Raw genomic sequence first — 21707 nt, forward strand, 5'->3', positions numbered from 1 at the left:
AGACCCTATATAAACACAAAGTAGTATTACAGGAAACATGCTTTTTTCTTTTTCTTTTTTCTTTTTCATTTTAGGGAGATGCTCGCCACATTTGTTTACGGAATCACTCATTCTGTTTATAGGGACATTAACTGCATGAGTATCATTTTTCCTCTCTGTGATTTTTATACACTTTTCACTCATTCTGAAAGTAAGTCAGTGGACCCTATTTTATGCAGTTCAAGCCTAGCTCTACAACACAGTCATTATGGTGCTTCCTACACACAGTAGTTATTGAAAAGGCTGACCCCAAAATAAAATGATGCAAATGACACTAGTGCTCAGACTGAATGCCAGAGTGCTGGCAGAAATGGGAAGGCATGGGGGTGTCTGCAGAAGCACGACTGCAAAGATTGCTGCTGGGGCTGGAGAGGGCTGGGCAAACCCAGTGCTTGCAGCTCAGAAAAGGGGAGAGGGAGAGCTGGGGGACAGGGCGTAATCACAGAGGAGACATAGAGAGCAAAAGGCAGTGAGAGAAAATGCATGCTAAAACTTGAAGGAAACCAGAGTGAAAGAAACAGGTGTGGACAAGCAGATAAACAATGGGGGGGAAAAAACAATCAGTCACCATTCTTACTTTTGAAAATAAAAGAGTAGATGAGAAAGGAGGAGCAAGCCCACCCTTAAGACAAGACACAGGAAAAGGAAAGGTGAGAAGGAAGGTCAACATGAAAAATGGAAAAGGAAGGACAGAATAGAGAAAAACTTCAACAAGAACGAACCACAGTTGTTTGGTGTTTTTTTTTCTTTTCTTTTTAAAATAAAAGTTCTCTGTCTTGTTTGTCTCATTTCCCTCTTGGCAAGAAAAGGAAAAGAGGAAAAAAAAAAAAAAAAGCAGGCCGAAAGAAAGCAAAAGGATTATTACAGTCTCACAGTAAGGAGATAAAGCAAGGGAGCAAATTGGATATGAACTGTTTTCATCAGCGGATATATAAGGGAGGAGCTGACTTCAAGAACGCTACAGTGCATAAAGGACATTTCTTCAAGGAGTAAAACGATCTGTTCAACAGAATTCCTAAAATATTGCTATAAGCCCACAACTTTGTACAAAAAGAAAACCCAAAAAACAACAACAACAAAAAAACCAGTAAATAAAACTTCTGTCTGAAACTTTTCCCACCATTCCAAGACAGTTGGTATTTAATCTAAATAACCTCCTGCTGAGTGTTGATCGCAGCCTGTAGCTCTGCAATCCAGTCTCATCACAGTCCAGTCTAAATACAGCTTTAATAAATACTCAGCTTCAATTCACTCAAATTCCAACTAGTTTAGAATATGATCTTTATTTGTGAACTCATAATAGCTGGTCTGAAAACTGGAACTTCTCGATGTTTGCAGAAAGATGAATTTTTGTGTCAGGTCTCCAGCTTTAAGTTGGTCATTATGTCACTGCTGTTTGGCTTAGCACCAATTTGGGCTGGATAAAAATATGACATGCTTTCAAGTCTAACGAAGCCAGCAGCAATGGTCAGAGTAAAGCACTGCGAGTGCCACCATGGCAGGCCTACAGGCTCTGCACCCTGGGCAAGGGCTGTTTTCTGACTGTGAATATTGATCTGTGCTGTAGTAGATGGAGAAGGGAGGTCAGGAATGTGGCTGTTCCATCCCCCTGATGGTCTGTTCATACAAACCCACTCCATGGGTCTTCCCATCTGAGTTAAACATCGCTTTAGCACTGGCTTGCTTCCAGCCCTCCGCATTGCACGCAGCAGTTGGAGCACTCTCCCTCCTCGCTGCCTGCCCAGGATCTACCTGAAATTCCACCCCACTAAATAATCATAGACTTAAGGACACACACAAGAGTCCAAACTTGAGGAAATCAGATTTTTTCAAATCCAAACTTCATAGGAAACAGGGACCTTAAAAATTTAAGCTGCAGGCACCACTTCTATTTAACATGGGCATTTTCAAGCTCCCTGGAGCCCTTACTGCCTTCCTGGCAAAACATTTTTCTTCTCAAGGAAAAAAAAGTGTGAGCGCCTGTTTAGAAGCAATGGAAAAGGCCTTACCCTGTCCTCTCTTAAAACACAGCACTTGCTGCTGTGGTAGAGCCAGGAGTGTGACTGCTCATCATCCAGATACCTCATCAAAACAATCCCTTCCCACCTGCCAGATCCCATCAGCCACCCAGGAGGAGTGGTTCTGTGGAGCCCAGCCATTGCTTCCTCCTGCCCAAGACCCAGTGACCTGACGCTAACATCACTCCCCGCTACAACATTATTACACTGACTGACAGGGTCAGTCCTTGCTAGATGTCACTAAATCAACATCCCTTCAGGGGCTTTTTCTGAAGAGAGAATAAGTTCTCCCAGATGACCTTCAAGGTTCAGAAGTGACTGACGCGGAGCCACTGCACCATCCATCACCCCAGCAGGAGGGGACATTTGCGCAGGGTCAGCATGACACAGGACTGCTGTGAACTTCCTGCACCCTGCTTTGCACATACCAACCCTGGCTGCCTCCAGTGATTCATGTCTCTGGAGAACGGGACCTCAGGAGGTGAAGGCAACGAAGCTATGGTGTGCACAGGAGAGGTCAGACCCAGAAGGGAACCAGCAGCATGCACATACGCATAAGAAGCAGAGACAGAGAGAGGGCAAGAGTGTTTTCTATTAGCTGCCTGCTATAAATATTACCTTTCAGGTCAAATATTTTGTTTTGAAAATAGCCAAATCCCAAGGACTGCTTCTATCCATCAATCTAAAAGGAGGGGAAAGAAATGTCGATGTTCTCTTCATCCTAAAACTAGCTCAAAACAAACAAGGTCACGGCTGCTTCCCAGCTAGTATCCATAAGCCACTTGCTGAGCCCTCTTTTGTTCTCACAGAGCAGGAGGCAGCCCACATCTCTGATGCACAGAAGAGCGATTCCCAACACAAGCAGGCGATGTGTGGAGGGACAAACCCTCATGAAAGCTGTGGCCTGAAGTGTCTGGATCTGATGTGCAGCAAGCTGATGTGCAGTGTGAACATGTGATACAGCTATTGCTCTAATATACAAAGGTATTAAGAGTAAGATAATACAGGGTGGAATGATTTGCCAGAAGTCATGAATCTCCTTAGACTGCCAACTAAAACAATACCTTCCTTGCAATTGTCTTGTTAGGAAAAAGAAAAAGAAGAAATCATACAGTTTCTGCCATCTTATACCATGTATTGCTCCCTAAGGAATGCTTGGAAAAAAACACAACTGCTTGCTTGGCTGACAAGTGACACCCAAGACCCAGTGCACAGGTGAGGAGGAGACCAGGGGACATAAATCAAGGGTCCGCCTTTCCCATAATCCCGCCTGTCCTGTTTTGGTAGCTGTACCCATACTCAACCTCTGTCACCCTATACACACCAGAGAAGCAAAGGAGGTCTGGGCTCCAGCAGCACCTGGAGCTTGCAGCTCTCACCTCAAAGAAACCCTGCAAGGTAGCAGGCAGGTAAATTTTCAGCTGCAGGCCATCAGCTCCAGTGTGCTGCACTACCTTTCCATGGCCTGGTAAGTACTCTGTAAAACGCTTTGGAAAACAAAAGGCCATTACTGAAGCTGGAGCATGTGGCAGGCCACAAGCGGGCTGCCTGAGCTGTCTCCATTCTACCTGTCCTTCTGCCCAGTAGGACAGCACAACAGGCACCCTGAAGCCAGAGCTCTCTCCTCTTGTCAAGGCATCACCAAATGTATTTTACTCAAGCAGCTATGCTAGCAGCGTAGCAGACCACTGACCATTCTTATGGTGATGGCTGTTCTGCTGTGAGGGTAGGTAGGACTCCATTGGTTCACAGAAGTCAAGCAGACTGTGTCTCACACTAAGTGCTAAATCGCATCTGCTGCCATCTTTACAAGTGGCCCCGAATGCTGTATGAAGTGAAACCCTCTTATACACATACCTGAGTGGCTGCCCTAACACGTCTTCAAGAGCTGGCACATCTTCAGGAGCTGGGGATCATTCCTCAAACCAGCCAGAGCTGTTTCAAGGATGAAGTACAAGCACCAATGACCCGTGAAACAGCATAATTAAGTCAATGTGAATGAAAGGACATTTCTTACTGAGTAGAATACCTAGCTGCTTTTTGTCCAAAACATAAACCTACTTAAAAGACAGCGGCAGCATGAAAAGAGTGCAGCAGAAGGGCAGAGATGGAGATGGGGTATAAACAAATAATATGAAGACGATAGAAAACTGAGCCAAAAAAGATATTTTATTTTTATTTAAAATTTCACCACTCCAGATCTTTAGCTGTTTCATCTTTCATCCATCATTTTTATACCATGTTCCCTATCTAAATTAGGCAGTAATGGAAGATATGCAACTTTCATATCTCCACATACATGGATCAAACTGTAAATAATTATGACTCAAAGAAGGGCACTGTCCAGTTTCAAGCTGCCACATCACACCTCAAAATTGGCTCCTGTACAGTGATGTGTCTAGGATCAAGGATGGTGCAAAAGGAAAACATGGAACAGGAACCCTCTGGTGCTTCCCACAGAGATCCTGGCCCAGGCACAAAAGTGGGCTGCAGTAGCAGTGGGGTGATAATGCTAATATTAAGAAGTGCTACACATTCAGCAGCAGAAGGAATTACTGTAGTTGCAGAACCTGCCATATACACTGCACTGGGAACCAAGAGTGAGACATGGAAGCACTGTTGACCACCTGAAGCCCATCTGAAGTGCCCCTCACCCATCTCCAACCAGCACATGCCTGCAAGCAGCAGCTGCTGCACAATTGTTTATCATGGTTCTGGCTGCTCTGGTCTATGCACAGGAATGGGATTAACAAGGGTTTTTAGGTGGCTGGGTTGGGATGAAAACTGGCTGTCTGAGGCTCAAGACAGCCAAAAGTGAGATGACAGAAGAGGTGCAGAAGGCAGGGGGAGAAGCAGACAACTGGCAGGATAAGCCCGTATCAGCACTTCCAAGTAGCATAGCAGCCTTTTTTACACAAATCAAGTTTGCAGCGCAGAAGTCTTGCTAGAGACAAAGTTGATACTACACTACAGCCACATCAAAGAGCTCCTTTTCTTCATCTGTGCTTGGTAAAGAGCGTGCGACCTCTTATTTCTGATGTGGATTTCTGACATTTGCCATAGTCTGGTTGCTTCAAGAACAGGCTACTATTGAAGACATACTTGCACTGCTCCTGAAGATTACTGAGAATCTGAAGCAAAATCCAACATTCAGCAGCCTTGAACGTAGTTTGAAGACTGTTTAAGCGTGAAGGTTTGCAGGCTGAACTTAAAACAGCGGTATGGATTTTTAACCATAAATGCTTTCAGTTTCCTGAGATGTACATCTGCCTATACTGCCATGAAACAATTAAATGGCTCTGTGCATCTGCATAAGGTTACTGATAGGCAAGAAACAGCATGATCCAAATGCCAGTCTCAGGTTCATACTCATTTCATTTGAGAGAGATCTGTCTTTCTGTTTTCGTACTCTTCCCTCAATTCATCTTAGTTTTACTCAGTTATTGGGACTGTTGGCTTTATATTTCTCATTTTATAGGGTAAATATAAGCTGGCAAATGGAGGATTCTTGTCTATGCATCTCTGAAGTAATAATACACACAAACCTCTTACAAACTGTTAGGCACTGACTACTGCCATTCAGAACTCCAAAATCAGCACTTACACTGTATGTACCTACTACATACAAAAGCCATATTGTACAATCAGACAACTTTCACAGTTCCCTCTATAGCGCAATGAGAGGCAGTAAGAAAACTGCTCAGACACAAAATTAATGTGAAGGAATTCTTCATAAGTATGCAAAGCTGTATCACAGTCTGCAAGTCACATCTCATTGTAAAATTAACTCAGCATTCCTTCTCAATACAAAATGGTATAGAAAATATTACCCACACCACCATAAAATATTTTCCCTCTTTTCTGTCATCATGCTTCTAAAATGGAAAGTACAGAGAAAAAAATATATAGCTTTTCTGAGAAAAAAATTTATCAAAAAGCACAATTGACAAACTTTTACAAAGTTCAGCATGAATGCTTGTGGAAACGATCACCTTTGCAACACTGCCAAAATAAATGGCAGAGCAAAGTGGTGGTGTTTGGGGATCAGAAAACAAAATGGACATGGGGTCAAAATGAGCAATTTCAGTTAGATGTTCTGAATTGAGAAACACCTGGAAATTAAGCTAAAAGCACACATAACCAAAGTAACAACAAGCTTCTTTTTCTTTCAGGGAAGAAAAACACTTTTGTAAAATAGGCACACAGTTCATTATTAATTCTAATTTAGAGGACATTAAGCATCTGCTCATGCCAAGCTGACCACAGTAAAGAGTGCAGCAATACAACAATGGTTTACTTTTGTGAGTCAGGAGGCATTCTGCTACATTGCTCCTTTCATTTTCTCAAAACTCTGGAAAGTTAGCCTCAGTAGCTTCAGGCTACAAGGAGATACCAGACTGCATCTCCAAGATACAGAGATCCAAGAAAAGGACACAGACAAGGGGAGGGAAAACAATTGTTTCAAAAGCAGTTTAAAAAGGCAGGAGGGCTTTTTTCTGCGCAGTGAAAATGTGTTGTTTTGGAACGAATGAATAATGTTAAGCAATGCAAAACAAAACACGTCTCGTAAAGAGTTCCCAAACAAAATGTGAGGGTTTTTTTGTTTGTTTGTTTGTTTTTAATGCACGTTCTATTTTGAAAGGCACTCTGAGATGCTGTGTTTGGAAAATAAAAACATTTAAAAGTGTAAAAAAAAAAAGGTTCAACTAAAAACTTCCCAACTCCTAACCAGAACAACAACCTTAAATACGTAACCTAACGAGTTAATCGCTTTGGTTTCCAGAACAGCACATTCTGACAAATAAAGCATTAGTCACAAAAATCTCTTCTTTTATCCAACTCTAGCTGCAGAATTCTGGACAATTTCCCCAAATTCAGGGGATAAAAGAGCTGCTCTGACTTCCTTCGGATCACGCCATGCCAGGATGGTTGCCAAATATCACCAGCATTGGAGAGCTCTAACTGCCTTATTTCCACTCCGATCATTCTGGAGATAGGACAGCAAGAGATAACTAACAGAGAACATGGAAATCCCCACCCCCGTGAGGGGAGGAAAGCTGGAGGGAGGGGAATCGTATTGGGAATTTCCTTTCCAGGAGATGAACTTCCTGGGAGCCGGGCTGGCGGCTGGGGCATTTGCACGAAAGCTGTACTGAATGGCTACAGCAGAACACTGTATCAGCCCTAATTCTGTAAACCAGTAATGTCACTGCATTAATCAAATGCAGTTTTGTGATTTACTTGAGCAACATTTTGTGTCATGAAGTTACCTAACTTTCTTCTGTGCTTATTGAATAGTCACCCCACCCAGCTTTACCAGGCCTAACTTAAAACCTTAAGCCAGGTAACTTCACACAGATGCCTCTTACTCTCATCATGCCTTAACAAACTCCACTCCTAATAACATTTTAAAGCTCTCCTTAAATAGAAGTCTCCTCCTGGTTGACAGCTGAGGACTACTATTGCTACTTTCCTATGCTTTCACCTGTTTTAATTTATAACAAGACTTTACAGCTACAGCTACTTTATTACCACTGGGAAAGGTTATATCAAAAGTGCATCCAAATATTTCAGTTTTTGTTTTCATGGATTTCTTTCCCTCCATTTTTCCTGCAGGAGAACCCAGGATACTTAACAGCATGCTGCACCTCACAAAACCTTCTGCTTACTACTCAGTGTCTGATACACTTCCTCCTTTTACTTACCAGTTACCATAGGTCAGCCGAAGCTGCAATTCATTATGCAGCTGAATAATTAATTCTTAGGAACATTCTTCATGAATCGTTGGGCAAGAAAGTGTAACTCATACTACCAAGTCTGTTGTTCCCCGTTCTAATGCTTTACAGGAAAAAATGTGACCATTTTTCACATCTACCTCAGCTAGTTAGGTCAGCCCTCACTTTCCTTAGAAGTCACCATGAAAAATAAAAGAAATCACAGCTTGGATGTTTGTTTCAGAGTACTTTGCAAAGCTTCTTTATTTAATCCTTTTGGGGAAGGAAAAAGGGAAATTTGTTGCTTTATTCCAATTCCCCAACTTCATAACTGGCAGTGAGTAACTCTGCATGGTTATTTCCCTCTATCATCCATTGTGGTGAAGCTGACAGTTGTTCCCAGCACAGTTACTAGGAAAACCCCCACAAAGTGTTAATTTTCATTATACAGTGCTAAAAGGACACACAACTGCAGCTAAGTGGCTATCACATAAAGTACTGAAGAGCTCTGGTGTACTAAACATTTATCTACTGTTTCAGCTAAGCAATAAAGTCAAAGCTTCAGAAGCATGGACAGCCCCACCAGTTTAACTCTTCCTCTTACAGAGGTGATGCTGGAGATGCAAGAGGATAGGAGTACCAGCACTGAACATCAGCTCTGTGTACCCAAGCTCAATCCAGGCCTCTCACATAAAGAGCACTGTGATAACTGTATAAAAAACTTTCTTTTACCACTTGACTCAATCACAAATACACCTGCGCTCTTAAACACAGCTTAACAAGCGATAGCGAACATTTAAACTTTGCATTTCTCTCTTTGAGGACAGATTTTTAGATTTACAGGAGCACAGACTTGCCACTCAGGTTGAGGGTTTTGGAGTTTAAAGAGCCTTACATCAGCTCACCTTGATGCAAAGTGAGATAAAGAACTGGTCAGATGTTCAGCATATAAAGCTGTTCTTAGAGGTGCCAAAAGAAATCATTTTGAGCCAAACAGTTGGTTTGATGGCTCCACTAATTACAGGCCAGCACTGTTCCTGCTGAGCTGAAGAAGGCCACGGCTTGTTGTCAAGCAGACAGATTAGCCACTGTCACCCATTAAGACCACCGCTTGAGTGTAGACAGAGACATGGAAGGAAACATAAGAAGGCTGCATGTGCATAACCAAACAGGCTACCTTGCTGAAAAGAAACCCCCTAAAGCCACATTCTGCTTCATTAGCACATGAAAATAAGGTAATTGAATACTTCATTCTCCCATCAAGAGCCAGGATCCATCACTCATGGAAATTGAGTTTTGATAAGGTGGGGTGTTTAAATGAGGCAGAAAGATTCTTTGAGTCTGTGTTACTTTGTTTATGTGGGAGAAATCCCACTTAAATGTAAGTGAAAAAGACATAAAAATCACTTTATCCCATGAATCACCGGAACACAACAAAGGCACTGCGAGGATGAAACTTAAGCAAACCCATCTTAAATTTATTCTGAGGAGAGGAGGCATTATGTTTTTTTGCCGTGCTTATTTTTGTACTAGAAATCCCCGTTTCTCTGTTCTTTTTAAAAATCTTTTCTCCTTGAACTCTCTGAATAACTCCTATTTTTGATGATATTTAACATCTTATATACCAAGGTATTTTACTAACCTTTGTTTGTTTGTTTATGCACTTTATACTCTCAAGATTTTATTTTAAACTTCAGCTCATGATCAAAATAAGAAAACAAATCTAGTGTAAGATCTATAATTTTCAGACTCAGACTGAGACAGCTCCTGCTTTAGGTCTGTAGCCTTTCTCGGGGTGGGGAGGGAGGGGAGGAAATAACACCAAAACAGAAGTTTGGGTGTTATTCCTGAAGATAAAGTATCCTGATATTTGAAAGGCAAAAACCTAAGCAGAAAGTATTTTATCATTTTAGCAAGCTAAACAGCAACTCATTTTCTCCCACTGACTGATCACCTTAAGTATGAAATACAGTGACTGGCATTTCCTCCAGAAAAAAAAATATTTACGTAAATACTGCAAATAGACTCCTTGCCTCAGCCAAAAAATGCCTGCTGTGGTATTGCCAAGTCTTTCGTAGAAACTGCAATTACAGAGGCATGAAGATGTGTAGATTGGACCCTTGTTTCTCGGGGTTGTCTAAACGTTAAGTTAAAGCAGTACACTTCCCTCATTTAGAAACTGTTCTGCTGATATTTAATATCTAAACAGAAAGAAAAATAATATGACAGTACAGAGCAGCTCTTAGCCACTGACCACAAGGCTTTTAGTAAGATTTAACACAAACAACACCCCTCCCTCCCCACACACAGACCTTTCTCAGACCCTTTAACAGAAAGGTATAAAAGGTCCTTTGCTTTTCTCGCTTCCTTGTGTGCACACACGTGCTAAAACAATTAAAAGATTTTCCTTCCTAGAAATTTGTGTAGGGACAGTGGTGCTAGGAAAGCATTCTTGTTAGGACTGGTTAAGCTGCATGTTTACAACACTTCCAAGGTATCTAAATGGCACTGGTGCTACGGAAGCACTACCACCCCTTTTCTAGGCCTTCTGCTCCCACCCCATCTTTACAGCTGGCAGCAGAGCACAGCCAATCTCCAGTCCATCCCCTATCAGATAACCCTGCATTACTTGATTTTCTGTGACCTGCTCTGCTGGGTGTGAGCTGTGCCAGGAGAAGGCTGAAGTGGAAGTAAAGTGAGAGCTTCAGCCATCTTGGAGCTGCACTTCTTGCAGCAATGCCACTTTGGTCAGATTATCAAGGGTGGACTAGATGGGCCTCTAAAAGGCTGAGTAGTGGTTGAGGAGGGGGCAACAACCACCAGCTGACAAGTGACCATTCTGCTGCTTTCAGAGCAAGGAAAACTGTGATTGAAGGAAATACCAATGGCTATAGGCTTTGTGATGGCAGTAGCATGGCTGCCACAGGCAAAGGACGAGGCCAGTAACCCTTTTCTGTGCAGACAGCTGAACAGACCATCCGAGCTAAATTAGCAGGCCACGAATTAACACCGCTTTTAGTGCCTGCCAGCAGAACTCAAATGTAAAACAAAACCATGTGGCCGAGGGTTGTGCAAAATGGTGTCATAGGCCTTACTGCATATTTTCCCTGCCCTTGGACTAGCAGAACATGCTGTGACAACTGTGCAACCAAAGCAAACATTTGCAAATTATACACAGCTTGTGATTTTCTATGGAATAAATCAGGATAAAGCAAAATTGGAACTTTATCTGACTCGCTATCTCTGAAAGAGTACTTTTAAAAAAAACAAAACTGCTTGAACAACAGTCCCTATCCACTGGTAAGATGCTGATTTCTCAGGCCTGAACACACTAAGCAAACAATGTGCCTTGGGAATTCATCTAGAACAAACTGGAGCTGCAGAGCCCACAGGGAAAAATGTGTATTATCAAAGTGCTAAGAGTTTTCCACAGCACGCTGAGCAAAAAATTGCAAGAGGTCCTCCACACATCAAACATGGACAGCAAACTAAGCTCTATGTGACCACAGTTACCCCCAAACCTCTGCCTCTCTGCTTCTTACCAAATATGCCTCAGAGACAGACCTACAAGTAACTTCCCCAGAGCCATGCCCATGCTCTGATCCTCATGTAAAACCCTCCTAATGCTGCTCCTGGCATAGCTGAGCCAATGGAAAATTCTTCCTGACATTCCCTGTTGCTGACAGGGCCCCAGCACTGAAGCAACAAGATAAATTACATCATAAGCTGCCAAGACATCCATCACGACCAAAATCTGAATGCAGCAGAAGCAGAAAACTACTCAAGACTCTGATGAGGGCAGTTTTGACTCTAAAGTGGGATGTCTTCATTAGAAATAAATGATTTTAGGAATGTCACAGCAGTGAGCAAAACTTTGATTGTAAAAGTCTCTCTCTACCTTAATAAATAAAAGCATTAGTATTTCTGATGCAAGCAAGTCCAGCTACAGAAGATGAGAATTGCTGCCAGATGTAACAGCACATATTATTACAGTGCAAATATGTAACAGCACAAATCCACATAACCTACATAAAAAGCAAGCACTGTTCTGCCCATCTAAAACTAAATATAAATATTTTTAAGTGCTTAACAATATAGGACGATTTAACAGGTGTCATTATTTCTCTCAGGTGTAATCATCTTTCTCATTTGCCCAGGCAAGAAAAGAAAAGCTATTTAATGAGCAGGCTGAAAGTGATGATTAATTAAACAACTTCCAGGGCCTGGGTGATCTTCCTCCATTTGGGATACATTTCCTCTGGAAGGCAAGAGCAGGCTTCTTCTCAGCCTTTTTGTTTCAGCCGGCATGTATTTGTAGTGTCGAAGATGCTTAAGCCGGTATGTGTCTGTAAAAGGTTGATGATGTTTCTCAGCTTACTTGTCAGCCGTTCTGGCAACAGCCATCCAGAAGTAACAATTGCCACCTTACGGGACAGCCTTTAGGCACTTGCAAGCAGTATTTCAGCTCTGTCCACGGCAAGATCGGGCATCAGATTCGATACTTAAAAAACAGTGCTTGTGAACAGTATTTCTTCTTTTAGTCACCTGAGAGATCCAAATCTGCTGCTTTTTGAACTGAATACCACATGCACGAACTGAACCCCTGAAAATAACTCACCTCATCTAAGCTGGCTTGAGACTGGTTATCCAGTGAAAATTTGCAAACAACGAGCAAGAGAACAGGTCAGAGTTGATGAGACACGCGGCCCCTTTCCCTTTTTCTTACTACAACACCTCCAAGACCTTTGATCTGAATGTCGGTGGTGAAAACACACAAACAGATACGCTCTCTTATAATATACCCACAGGTGTACATTCCTAAAACTGTTACATTCCACTACCTTCAGCTGTGCTGCAAAACAATACCTTCAGAAACTGACCCCTTCTCTCCTCAGATCACACAGGCATCCCAGCAAGCAGTGTATGCTGGACACCAGCAATGGCTGCACTACAAATTCAAACAGTACATGTAAGAAGGGGAATGATGTGCAGGCTGAAGCTCTTCTGTGTTACTTACACTGAGCACCAACTTGCAGAGAAAGGGTGCTACTCCTGCTCAGCAAGAGCCAATGCGCATCTGAGCCAGGCAGCTGGAGCTTTGATGCTGGAAGGCTGAATTTAAGGCAAGTTTGACTCAGTTTTGCCAGTGCAGCAAGACTTAGAAATCTTGTGGAAATAGATGCAGCCCCGATGGATGTTCAGACCCCTCTCCACAACAGTGTACCACGAGATTGTTCACTTGGCTGGGGCTATTTAATGCAGAAACACACCACGTTACAGTTTGTACTTGTTTTTTTCAAAAAGCAGTCTCCAGCTTTGACAGCTTAACATCGGAGGCACTGCTCTTCACCCTTAAAAACATGCCAGCATACTTCTGGAACTGGAAAGGAGGAAAAAAGCGTGAAGAATCCAGCAGTCCATTTTTCTCTCCGATTGTTCTGCGCAGTGTTTATCAGTAGGCTGCAGCTACATCCCCTTTTTTGTTAGAAAATTAAAAGTTGAACTGCAAGCATAAAAGCCACCGTGAACCATGCAATAACCTTCAGGCATTTTAAGAGCAGCAGAGGTTAGAAGGGCAGCTCCTGACTCTAAACAGCACCTATTGTTTCTTTTTCTTCTTGAATAACAAAAGCCGAGCTGAAAGCTATTTACCTGGTTTTACCTCAGTCAGATCTCATTTCCCCCCTTATTTTCAGTAGATGATCTTATCAAACGGTGTCGTTTTTAACAATTGCTTTGGTCAGATATATTTTTTCTCTTTCTCTTTTTCTTTTTTCTTTTTTAATTATTATTTAATTGGTAGGTTCTAAAATACGCAACTCGGGATACAAAGCCACAGCAGAAAAAAAAACAACTAGAAGAGTTCAGGATTCTGCAGATGCACATTTGAAGTCAGGGCAGCTATTTCTGAAACTACAGATGAATACGCTTTCATTTTGAAATCACACAGGCCGACATAGTACAAGGCTCTGATCTTGCAAGCATTCCCACGCAAACTTTCAGCCCGCGCAGCCCATGTGTTCCCCCCACATCGCCGTCAGATTCGCAGAACTGGACGCTGAACTTGCGCAAGCGTGTCTTCAGAGCAAGGGTGGGAAAGATAAAATCCCCATCTGACAAAATGACGGGAGTTCTGTTACTGACAGCAGCGAGCGCAATGTATTACTTGTATTATTTATGATATAGGAAAAAGAAGTTTGATTTCAAAACGAAAACCTTCCGTGAGTAGGTAACGTGTAGTTTTTCTGCCTGGCAGGGAGTGCTCTCCAGTTAACTTCAGATCCTGATATCCAGCCTAGCAAAATCCTAGCTACAGCTAAAATCAATCTACAGTATATATTTTACTTTACTGCTTTTAAAATGCAGTTGAAACATTAATTAAACTTAAAACAAAACTAAAAACCAACCAAACCAATCAAAAGCCTGTCAGTTATTTTTTTCTCTGTGTGAACAAAGCAATCACAAACAGTAGCAATCGTTTCTGATTTCTAGTTTTACTGAACTCTATGTATTAATTTATTTTCTTATTTCAGTTCCCCAAAATCTCTTTCCAGCATCTACCTCTTGTGTTTTGCATGTTTCTGAAATACATGTATTTTTTTTCATTTTCACAACATTTTAAATGAAAATATTTAACAAAATCACTCGCTCTGCAGGTGGCAAAATCTTCAAAAGCTGAACAGAGAAATTGTTTTATTGTATCTCTCTATGAATTAAATTCCAGTCAGCATCTGCAGGCCCCAAGACACCACCTGACACAAAAATCTACAGCGCAACACCATGGCATTCGATTCTTCCCCACTGCCTGAAGTCTGTAAATACTATACGGAAATATAAAAAAGCCACTTATAACAGTAATATAACAGGACTTTTCTTTCCTATGAAAGCATCTTATACACTTGTATTTTTAGGAAATCCTTGGATAAAAATCTAGAACTTTTCCTTATAATAACATGCTATGAAATTTGTCTTTGTTGAATATTATCTGAGCAGGACTGGGCTCTCCAGTCAGTATAGTATTGGATCTTCAGCTGGTACAAATGGCCTTAACTCAACTGGAGGTGATGTGCCATCAGAACTAATTTAAGACATGCAAAGTGTTTCTGACAAATAAAACTGTAGATACAAAAAAGGCTGAAAACATTGCTTCTCGCACTGCTTAGAAGTATTCTGAAGACAATGTGTTTCTGTAAGTGGCCATGCAGCCCTACAATCAAGTTTAAAATTTAGTTATCATGTTTTCACTTTCAGCAAAGACCACATCACCAATAAAAAATAAAATCAAAGACTGAGGTGCATTAATTTTGGCATCAGCTCTTGTCCTTTTGCAGCACAATTTCCAACCAAAAGCTTTTCCTAACAATGGATGAAATCTAGATCTGAGTGCATGTAAGAATCAAATTAATTGCATATAATATTGGTTTTCTACAGAATCTTTTGAATCACTTGAGATGCTGTAATTACATATCTTTCCTGCTTTAATAAAATATTGGTGAAAGGTTTACTTATTACTGTCCTTTATAACTCTGGAAGAACTGGCAAACTGAAAAGAGGAAAGTCACTTTCCAGTCTGTTCAAAGGAAGTGGAGTATACTCATTTCCACTTGAAGAAATCACTCTCTATCAGGCTATACAGACACTTCTGTGTAACCCTCTTCAGTGCAGCATCTGGGCACAATATTTTCAGCTTACTGCCTTTTTTTTTTCTCACTGAAGAATAAAAAAAAATATTACTAGTTTATAAACCTCAGAAAGATAATGAGCATAAGGTGAGAAGAAATTTCAGCAAAAATGTATGATTGTGCAGACAGTCACATTCCTCTCAGAGCTGCTGGAGTGGGGGAATGGGTAGGATTCATGATTTCTCATTTGTTTCCAAATCTGAACACACTCACTCACCCAAATATCCTATTTTTCAAATTACTATCTACCAAAGCCAGTTACTTCACTTCATTGCTTAAGAAAGCAAGTTTTGTCAAAAGCATTTGTGCTGAAATTCTTTTAAAAAATGCATTATACTTCAATAGGAAAGAAGATTTAGCTTGAACTTTAGAAAATGAGTGCCTCCCTCCTCTAAGACAGTTTTCCAGTGTCTAACAAGAACAAGTTTACTAACACTGCTTTGAAAAATGTTTATAAGTGGCTTGGAGGAGAAAGGAAACTAATTTATTTCTCTTCTTTACTGTCTAACTATTGCTTGAGTCTTCTCACCACACAAGTTGCACACACTTAGCATTTTCAATTACTTCATATGGATGATGCAGTTCAGTAACTAAAACATTAAGACACTTGGCAGACACAATAAAACGATTCTGGGAAATAGATGTGGGGGGCAATGTTTCTGAACTTCTTCACTTCACACAGATTTCTAATGAGAGAGTTCCTAACAACAGTATTTAGGAACCTTTAACCATAAAAACAGCACAATCAGGAAACAATTTATAATATACCTATGTCTGGCAAGCTAGGAAAGATAGGAATGTTTCTGAAAATAATGACGCTCCTTTTCAGGTGTGACTTTGAGGGGGACAGCTACTTTCACAGGCTCGAATATGGAATTACAATACATATAATTCAGAAAGCATACGCCGTTGTGCAAGAGAAACGCACTAAAGGCTTAGAGGAGGAGGAGGAAAGTAAGGGAAACGTTATCCCATCTTCATTCCATGCTTCTGGAATGTGGGCAGATCATAGTAAAAGTTTAAGTGGCAAGAAGATTAAAGGAAAACTGCTAAAGCCAAAAAGGACACTCACATCATCTGGTGCAAGTCAGCCGTGGCTGCACAGATCTCAGTGGAGTTACATTGATTCACGCCAGCCCATGCTTTGGACCGACAGCTTCAGAGAAGATACCATTGATTAAATGTGTGTTCTGTTTCGACTGAAAGCTGCTCCCGCCGTCAGGGCACATCTTAGCCCAGCTGGAAGCCAGTCGGGCATTTTTCTTTTTGCTAGAAAGCACCCTATAGGCAAATTCCGTAATAAAAAAATAAATGCCTACATAAATTATCAACTACTGTTTGTTATTATTTATCATCTTTTGGCACATACAGGCATGCCAGGCACTTTAAATACACTGTAGACAGTTCCATGCCCTGTGGAGCTTAAAACATAGGGTCTGGTCACTTCTTTACTGAAAAATGTTCCAGCTACTCCAACACTCCAGTAGTGTTCCACAGGGTAGTAAGGCTGGACCCACTGCTCGTGTTAGCAGTTCCAGGTCTTAAGTAGTGAACATGGCAAGCAAGGGAGGATAAAACAGAAGGATGTATGTTAGAGGGAAAAGGCCCTGGTCAAGATGCACCTATACCCTTTCTGGCAACCTTTCTGAACCTGAGCATTTTCTCTGTAGGCTAACTGCATTCAGTTTTCACCAAAAGAAGCAAGTCTAAAAGCCTTATCATTCAAAATGTCATTGTGCAAGTACGTGATGTTAAGCATGTGGTTTCTAATGTGATACGACGCTAATAAAGAGATCCCAAACATCGGTTTTAATAAGAAAGAGGAATCAGGAACAGCAACAGCAATTGTTGAATAGTGACACCCATATGGTTTCAAGCTTAGCCACCCATCCCTGCACTGAGCAGTGCGGCTGCACACACTGACAAGCCTTCCGCCCAGCCTTCAAAGGAAAAAGAAAAGTGGAACATGAGGCCAACTGTGAAACTGAAAGAGCTATCAGGTTTGAGGAGGGCTGGGGGGGGGGAGAAGGGGGAGGGGAAGAAAGCTCATAAATTACAAGCGTAACGATGACGATTGCTTTTAGATTCACATCCTGCTTATTGGAAGTCACAATCACAGTCTCAGAGCATCCAAAAAAGAGTAACCTATCAACTCCCAGTAACTGTTTTTAGAACTATTCTTATCAGCAGGTATTTTTCTAAATGTTACTTGGAACCCACAAAAGTTTAATTTTTTACAGACGGAACAGATGCATACTGCAGGAGACTGACTGAAATGAACATACCTAATTTACAATTAATTATACATAGAGGCATATTTCCTTCTTTGCCCCATTCTCAGGGCCATAGCAGTTTCATGCTACTACTCCAGTACGATCTCAAGTTGGGTATTTCACTTTTACAAGAACCAGCACAATATGATTGGCCACCCTTAGAGTTAAAAACCAACCAAACAAAAAAACTCCACAAACTTGCCTGAATGCTCCATTTGTGTAAGGCTTTTTGGAAATAATTGACCATTTTTATTATTTCATTATCGCTATTTTTAAAACATAGGTGGAGTCAGGTTAGTTTTCACTAGTTTATAATTAATTCATTTCGTGAAAAACAGGGAACAAGAAATCAAATTTGTGACAAGAGATAACCTGCATTCATTACAGTCATTTTCAAAAGTACAGTCCTGGCCATCAGGAACAGTATTCCCAAACTTACCAGTTAAGCACACAGCACTGTATTTCAATCATAGGCACAGGACATGAAACATTTACTGTTAAGTGCCTTAGCAAGTTCTTAACAGCTGCCGAGAACATGAGTGCTCCTGTGGCTTTTGGCAAGATTTAGCAGGTTTGGAAATCACCAAGATGAGATCTTGTAAAGGTATTTTGAGGATCAAATCTCTCCAAAAATATAAACCATAATCTAGGTAATCATACAGGCAATTTGCAGTTAAACTGTCAATTGTACTACTCTGCCTCCTCTGTAGTTTTCACATTACATCACAGTATTTTAATTCTACAATGGAAAAAGTCACTATGAGCATTAGAGGTACTTGAAAAAACTTCAAAACTCCCACAGTGAAACACTGTGCTGCTTCTAAGTGTGGATACTTCTGAAATTATACGAGCTGCTATTTAAAGGTTACTCATTTCAAACCGAAATTGATGGAGCAATCATTTTCACTTCCATAAATAATACTTTACAGGAATTATAGATTGTTTTAACTTCTTAGACGTATTGTACTGACTTACCAATTTTATGTAAAATTATCTCCTCACTTGAAGTGTTTGATAAATATTCTTTTGAAGGATGCAGTGCCCCTGTAAACTCATTACTACTGTAACATTAAAGACTGTGACACTGCCAGAAGAAGCCATGGGAATACAGCAGAAATACTTCCATACAATCGAATTGGCTCCTATTTGCCTGAAAGGAATCATGTATTTACAGGAGACGTATGTTTTGCAAACTGTTGTGGTCCAACTGGAATCAGTACTTAAATCAGCCAGAGCAAAACTGAATTCATCTGAACAGGAGGGTTAGGGCTTGAGTTAATTTGTCATTCATGATTATCACTTGGAAGTTCACTGACTTTATTAAAGACAACTACTGTGTGATAAGGACAGTGGAGGCACTATTAACCATGTCATTTAAATTGCTTCAGTTGGCATCGTGCCCGAGCTCTGCAGCTCCCTGTATCAGCACACTTGTTGCTGGCAAGGATTCAGTTTGGGGGAAGGGGGGGATAGAGGAACTCCTCAGGACTGAGCATGCTGCTGAGTTGCACCGTAACTCATGAGAACAAGCAGTATTACTCAGTCTGTGTATTTTCAATTGCTAAAGAAAAGAATAACAAAATAATGACAGATGACAAGACTGTTCTTAAAGAAGAAATGGGAAAGCCTTTTACAATTGTTACAATTGCCATTTGAAAGTACCTGACTTTGCATCTTTTCCATCAGAGCGTTTAGCTTATAACTGCAGTGCATACAAAGAAACAGAGCCCCACTAGCACTTGCTCTGCCCCAATGTTGTGATCCTGTATCTCCTTCCACCCCCTTCACCCCCCCCCCAGCACCTCCTGCTTTCACTTCACTCAGCCTGCAGCGAGAGCTTCCCTGCCTGGGCACGGTTTGTTTTCAGAGAGCAGTGAGAGTCCTTTAATTCCAGGCGAAAACCATGCAAAGCAGCACACAACACGTTTGGGAAAGCTGAAAATTAAGAAAGCACAGGGATTTTTCTTCCCGATTCGCACTGAAATGAATACTATCGGATTTGCTGGAAACAACCAATTACATTAGGCAGATTACTTTCACATGGTACAAGCAGTCTCAGCGTTAACTTTTTCAATGCATACTTCATCTCCCCTTTTCCTAAATTTACACATCCCGAATCATAAAACAAAGGGTGTCCTTTCCTCGGAATGGTGTCCCATTTTCAGAAGGGAATAATCCCTCAGCTCCAGCACTATTTGGGTGCAAAGCAGCACTGCCCTGCTTGCTAGCAGAGCTGTGCTCCCTGTGCTCGCAGGGTGCCCACAAGGGCCCCACGTTGCCCCTCACCACTTCTCAGGGACACGGGGACAGACACTGGGTAATACGATGGGCCTCATCAGTACAGTCAAATGCTCAGGTGGCCCCGAGGATGTAAGTGTTGGGGAAAGGCTCTTACCTTCTGCAAACCGTCCTCGGGTGTCTGCAAGCGAAGGATCTGGAGGCACAAAAGCAAAACCCCAAATGTAAGCGCACAGCCTGCAGCCGGCCCCGCTACTGTCCCCCCCACCCCCCCGCACCACAGACCACCTTCCCACTGCACTCATCCCCCACTGCTCTCCCCAGCACCGCCTGTTCGCCCTGTAACGCCAGCACCACCGCTCTCATTTACCTCTCACCATCTCCAGGGAAGGGAAGCACAGGGGAGGAAGAGAAAAGCAAATGCATAAAAGAAGCTTCAGAAACGCCAGTTTCAACTTCTTTACAATCCCAGATAAAGGTTAATGGTTAAACTCCTTTCTCTCCCTCCCACCCTCCCAATTATTGATGCCCTTCAAGAAACGAAATGTTGCTTTTTTTGTTGTTGTTGTTCCCGTTCACCACCAGTGCCGGGACAAACTGTCAACATCCCCCTCTTTATTTACGGGTTGAGCAACAGCAGTTCTTCAAACATCGACTTTTTTTTTTTTTTTTTTTTTTTTTTTACGTTAATCCTGGAGAGAGACTCCACTTCTCTAAATCGCCGCACTGTGCCAACTTGTGTCGGATTTACTTTTAACAAACGGGAGCGGGGCGCCTGGCTCTTGCCCCATCCCCTGCCCCTCCACCTCGCAGCCCGCCCCGCAGCCCGGCACCACGCGACCCCCACCTGCTCCAAGTCCAGTGGGGGCTTCAAGGGAGGAAATCAAATCTGCCAAGTGGTTCCTTTCGGGCGCGTTCTTCAACCCGTCTGGAGGTTTAAACCTGCAAAACAAACACCTCTATTGAATGCAAACTAAGCTCGGGGGGCTCCCGGCAGACAGCTACTCTCAGTGTCTGGTTACACAAACATACCTACAGACAGGTTGGTGAGGAGTCCCTTGGAAGCCAAAAAGGGGGGGAGGAGAGGGGGGTAACGAAAAATCAAAGTAGGCACAAAGTGTGGGAGGGGGGAAGGGGGGGGACGATGAATCAAAGTAGGCACAAAGTGTTGTGGGGGGGGGAAGGGGGGCACGGAGAGAGGGGAGGTGCGCGGCGGGAGGCAGGATTAATATCGAGAAGGGGCGGCCTGGGAAGGACCCGAGGGCTGGGGGGGGTCCCTCCGGGCGGCGGTGATAACACGTTATTGCGTACAGCCCCGCGTAAGACGAAGGAGGGAGCGAGCCGCGGAGGCTGCGGAAGGAGGCGGGGTGGGAGCGGGCTGCCCTGCGGCGGGGGGCCGCGAGGGTCTCCAGTTGTGCCACCCTCCTCGCTTACCTGCCGCTGCCCGCTGCCGCCTCATCGCGCCGGGCACAAATGGGCGGCGGGGCCGGGACGAGCGGGAGGAACGGCGACGGCAGTGACAGGAGCGGCTGGGGATGAAAATAAGAACCGCGCAATACGAGAGACGACCACCCCAATGAGCTGCAGCGAGAGGCGGTCCCCTCCGCCGGGGGCAGCGCTGCGGGGCGCCAGGCCCGGCCTGGGGGAGACGAGGGGAGCGGAGGGGAGGGACGGGGGGGAGCCGCCCGCCCTGCCCGGCCCTGCCCTGCCCTGCCCGCAGCAGGGTGCGCAGCCCCCGGCGCC

General features: G+C 42.8%; 1 protein-coding gene across 1 annotated transcript in view; it reads right to left on the reverse strand.

Annotated features, from left to right (window-relative positions):
* PRDM1 (PR/SET domain 1) overlaps nt 1-21501 on the reverse strand; it is a 96703-nt gene extending 75202 nt beyond the window's left edge. Inside the window, exons 1-3 of the mRNA XM_015858772.2 lie at nt 21399-21501; nt 20812-20906; nt 20122-20160 (exon numbers count right to left, since the gene is read on the reverse strand). The gene's annotated coding sequence lies outside the window, so the exon portion shown is untranslated. The remainder of the gene's footprint in view (nt 1-20121; nt 20161-20811; nt 20907-21398) is intronic.
* Between the last annotated feature and the right edge of the window lie 206 nt (nt 21502-21707).

This window comes from Coturnix japonica, chromosome 3 (assembly GCF_001577835.2).
Source record: "Coturnix japonica isolate 7356 chromosome 3, Coturnix japonica 2.1, whole genome shotgun sequence".
NCBI lineage: Eukaryota > Metazoa > Chordata > Aves > Galliformes > Phasianidae > Coturnix > Coturnix japonica.